At 52.2% G+C, this 4,970-nt stretch overlaps 1 long non-coding RNA gene across 1 annotated transcript; it reads right to left on the bottom strand.

Moving 5' to 3' along the window:
- Positions 1–2,104: 2,104 nt before the first annotated feature.
- LOC144329677 (uncharacterized) lies at positions 2,105–3,072 on the bottom strand. Its single transcript, XR_013395293.1, has 2 exons — positions 2,933–3,072; positions 2,105–2,531 (listed from the first exon to the last, which is right to left on the bottom strand). It is a non-coding gene; the product is annotated as an uncharacterized LOC144329677 (long non-coding RNA).
- Positions 3,073–4,970: the final 1,898 nt, after the last annotated feature.

Raw genomic sequence — 4,970 nt, 5'->3', positions numbered from 1 at the left:
CTGTGCGAGCACCAGGGGCAGGGCCAAAAACCGTAACTGGGAAGAAAGCGCTGGCAAGAGAGCCCCTTTATTTCTTCTGCCCAGGCTCGGGGTGGAATCCAGCTCCGACGGCTGGAGCCCGCTCAGCCTCCAGGCGGCCGTGGCCCGTGTGGAGGCCTGCCCAGAGCACCTGTAAGAAGGCCGTCGGGCCCTCCACCCGCGAGGCAGCCCAGCCCCTCCCAGACCGATCCCCGGCCACTCTGTCTGTCCCCACCTGCTGCGCCCTCGCCTGTGCCTGAGCAGGAGCCAGAACACCCTAAACCCCTCCTGGGCCGATCTGGAGTCATTTTGGTGGGCCTCCGTTGTCCATGTCTGCACTGGCCCCAGAGGCGCTTGTTGGACATCTCGCCTGCTCCAGACCCGAGGGTGGAAGATTGAGAAGGTGTCTGGGAGGGAGAGAGTGGATCCTTGACTCTGCCTCCAGCCAGAGCCCTGTGTGGAGGAGGCAGCCTTGCTGGAGAGCCGGCTGGCTTTGACAGCAACGCCAGCAGGAAGCTTAGCAATCAAAGTGTGCGCCTCACAGTCAGCACGGAGCTGCGGTGAGAGGGGAAGGAGACGGGTCAGGCTATGCTCCGGACAGAAGACCACCTCTCAAGCCTCTCTTGACTTGGTCGGGAGAAGGGGACACCCACTAGGAACGCAAGAAAACATGGAGTCAGCTGAAAAGTTTTGCGGTGCAGACAGAAACTGTGGGAGAGAGAAGCAAGGGAATTCTTGGGTTTAGGAGGCAGAAGAACAGCAAGAAGCAGGGGGTTCCCGAGCCAGTCATGGAGGGCCGGGACCTCAGGGAGATGGAGCCAGGGCTGTCGCCTGAAAGAGAGTGACTGTGAGGGCCACTGGGGTGCCGTCCAGGTGGGATGGAACGTAGGCCGGGAAGGAGAAAGAGACTCCTGATGGGGGAGAAGTGCCGTGTGGTTCTCACTGGGCCTCTGGAGAGCTCTCAGATCTTTCCAACTTCCAAGGATGCGGTACAAGAGGGGTGGAGGGAAGCAGCAATCCCGGCAGGCAGGAGCACAAGTGCGCCCGCCATCGGCGCAGAGGGCAGAGCCCGGGAGGGGCTTCGCCTGGCTGGGCCAGCCTGGGATCTCTGTGGGGGCGGGAGAGGAGCTGGCCCCGGAGCCGCACGGAGTTGCAGCAGTAGGGGAGCTGCATTTAGGATTGCCCAGCGGCCTGATGTCACTGCGCTCTGTTGCCGAGGAGCAACGGTAACCCTGCCTCCATCAGGGGTCCCTGGGTGGGGAAAATAGAAGACAAAGAGAAGGGGCAGGTTGGAAAAGGCGACGTGGTGAGTGACGCCAGTAGTGGGGAAGACCTGGACCAAACTTGGAAACTCAGGGATTACAACCCACAAAGTCCTACATACCCCAGGCGGTACAGGTATTCTGGGTGCTACTTTTCAAGAATGGTGGGTTTTCTGCTAGGGAACAGAATCTCTCCAAAGGGGGAACAGGGAGCCCAGATCAATCTGTTGTTGAAACATCCTCTGCAAGTGCATTCATGGCCCACAGAGGAGCAACCCCCGGGAGTCGCGTATAAGCTTGCAACACAGAGCTTGACCACACCGTCTCCTCTCAACACGCTCAGCCCCTCTCAGATACACCAGCTGGAAAAATCTCTTCTCTGTGGCCAAAGATCTAGACTGCCACCCAAAAGCAGGTCACTATGGGTCTCTGAGAGAACAGCTATGACTTGAGGAACGTGGGACCAGTGGCCATCAGAGACGGTCAGCTGCCCCTGCCATGGGCTCTCTTGGATGTAGGATCTGGGTGTTAGTCAGTGTGAGGCTGGCAGGGTGCTCCAAAGAGGCCCAAAGGCCCAGAAACAGTGCTGAGGTGGAACATGAGGATGATGGCGGGGGCATGGCATCGCCCTTCCAACTGGACTTGAGGTTGGAGAAAGCCAAGTTGAGAGGAAGCAGACTCACACCTCTACTGACCCTCGGGGAGAGTGCAGATTCACCGTCTCAGACAGAAACTGAAAGACCTAGATTCAGTCAGAGGCCCAGATGAGTGCACTTCAGCTAGAACCAGGTAGAACATGAAGACAGCGTAGACAGGCGGGAGACTCCGTCCACGTGTTACCATTTAATTTCTCCAAATCAATTTCAGAAAGCAAGAGACTGATAGCCACGTCTAACTTTTCAACAGGAGAGAGTGCTAAGTGACATATTTGCAAGTTGACCTGGTATTTCAGTGCTTCCGGCCGTGGATAATGTGCTTTGACCATCTTGTTGTCAAAGTGAAGACAGAAACACCTGCTGCAGATGATATGACCAAGGCTGATGGGTTGTTCTGGGTGACACTCCTGACAACCTTGCAGATTAGGGGGCTGAGGTGGAGACCTGAGCCTTGTCTCCAGTAGACTTGGATAAATGCGTGGTAGACACAGCTTGGCGTATTTCAGGGGCTTCTGGGGCAGCACAGACTAGATGCTCACGGCCCAGAGGAGCTGAATTTCCCATTATCCTGGACTTAAGAGGGTTTTGAGGAGCTCTAGAAAGGTTAGAAATTGAACTTCCAAGGTGCATCATCTCTGAGATGCCTTAATCTCTTCCCCAGGAGTACACAGCCACATGCCTGGCTGACCCCAGGCCTGGAGGCACAGCATCCGTGGGAAGTTGGTTTCATCCTCCCCCCAACCTTCCCAGGGAGTACCCTCAGGCATCAAGGACTCCTTTGCAGAGAGGGCTAAAGAATCCCACAGAGAAGAAAGACCTAGAAATAGGTAGAACAGAGCCCCATTTCTTCTTCCTAAGACCTCTCCTCTCCTCTCCTCTCCTTTCCTCTCCTCTCCCCTCCCCTCCCCTCCCCTCCTCTCCCCTCCCCTCCCCTCCGTTCACCTCCCCTCCCCTCCCCTCCCCTCTCCTCTTCTCTCCCAGGAGACCTTTCCTTACCCAGAGCATCCCAAGGAGATGGGCAGGTGGGGAAAAAATCACAGGTTGTAGAAACTGTGCTCCCCTCTTTTGTCCTCTTTCCACCTTTCTCTCTGCTGGATGGTTAGTCCAGGAAAATGCTGTTGGGACTGACAGCTGCTCTCTCTGGAAGGAAACTTTGGTCCCAAAGAGAGCCTGGGTGAGAGCCAAGAGGGGAGGAATCAAGTTGCTGGTGGCTTGGGGTGAGCCAAGCTGGTGGCTTGCCTAAGGTCATGCTAGTTGATGAGGCTCCTCTTATCTGTAGGTGGAGTCAATTTCCGAAAGGACAAAGATGGAAGCTGCAAGGTCTCTTGACACCTAGGCCCTGAAGTTGCACAGCATCATGTCTGCCACATTCTGTCGGTCAAAGCAAGTCACAAGGCCAGCTGAAATGCAAAAGGTGAGGAAACAGATTCCACCTCTTAACAAGAGGAGCTGAAAATATCATGGCCATGTTTTATCATCTACCACACACACACTCCACAATTCAGCAATTCTATTTCTAAATGTGTAGCCTAGACCCAGAGAGACTCTTATACAAACTGACAGGAACAAGAATGTTCATTACAGCATCCTATGTTATGGCAAAATAGAAAACAAAAATGCCCACCTTTGGGAGAATATATAGATTAAAAATGGCATGTTCATGCACTGGAAAACAGCAATTGATAAAGGAACTAGATCTCTATTTGTAACTCAGATGAATCAAAGATTTTGCTGATTGGAAAAAACAAGTTATAGAATGAATGTATGAAAAATTAGCTAGGCATGGTGGTGCACTCCAGTAATCCCAGCTACTTGGGAGGTTGAGACAGGAGAATTGCTTGAACCCAGCAGGTAGAGGTTGCAGTGAGCCAAGATGGTGCCACTGCACTCCAGCCTGGGTGACAGAGCAAAATTTTGTCTCAAAGAAAAAAGGAAGAAGAAGAAGAAGAAGAAGGAGAAGAAGGAGAAGAAGAAGAAGAAGGAGAAGAAGGAGAAGGAGAAGAAATAAATGTATAGTATGATATAATTTTAAGGAAAACTTTTCAAATACAAAGATAATACTGTATATTTTCATATACATATGCATGTAAAAGGCCAGGAGGAAATTGAAGGTTCAGCATTAATGAGATGAGATTCCGTGCAATGGGGAGAAGTGGAATGGGCATGGAGGGAGGCTGGACTGGACTAATGAGGGCATGTCATCTCTAACGGAGGAGAAAGATGAGTAAATAGATCATCCAGGTTGTGCTCTTGAGATCCGCACACACAGAACAATTTCAAAATAAGAAGATAAACTTGATGAGAGGAAGCCACGAAGGAAGAAGATAAAGAGGGATAACTGGCGGAGGGAGATTTGTAGAAAGTTGAAGGAGGGTTAGCAAAACATGTTGCGGTAGGAGCCATGTTCCCGTGGGAGGGCCAACACATACAGACAATTCGTACTCAGTGCTTTGCTTTTAAAAAAGTGTTGCTTATGGCTGGGCACAGTGGCTCATGCCTGTAATCCCAGCACTTTGGGAGGCCAAGGTGGGTGGATCACTTGAGGCCAGGAGTTCAAGACCAGCCTGGCCAACATGGTGAAACCCTGTCTCTAATAAAAATACCAAAGTAAAAATAAAAATTAGCCAGACATGGTGGTACATGCCTGAAATCCCAGCTACTTAGGAGGCTGAGGCAGGAAGATAACTGGAACTGGGGAGTTAGAGGTTGCAGTGAGCCGAAATCATGCCACTGCACAGAAGGAGGGAGGAGGGCAATAATTAAGTTCTGGAAGAGGGGAAAGGGAACTGAAGGGAGACAGAAAGGTGAGGGAATACTGGCCACTCCCTGCAAAATGCCCAGGGGAGGATGTGGCTTTAGCTGGGCCCTCATATGTCTCAGAAAATAGGTAGGAGCCCCAAAGCTATAGTCACACTCAGAAGGTACCCTCAGAGCACAGCCACCGTGTGATTCTATTGCAGGACCAAAGGCTCCAGCCAAAGCCCAGGGGGGCAAGGGTTTCTGCTTAAACTCTGTGGTTCATGCAACACTCCAG

The sequence above is a fragment of the Macaca mulatta genome, chromosome 7, assembly GCF_049350105.2.
Source record: "Macaca mulatta isolate MMU2019108-1 chromosome 7, T2T-MMU8v2.0, whole genome shotgun sequence".
NCBI classification, from domain to species: Eukaryota; Metazoa; Chordata; class Mammalia; order Primates; family Cercopithecidae; genus Macaca; species Macaca mulatta.
This window is presented reverse-complemented; position numbering and strand designations above follow the sequence as displayed.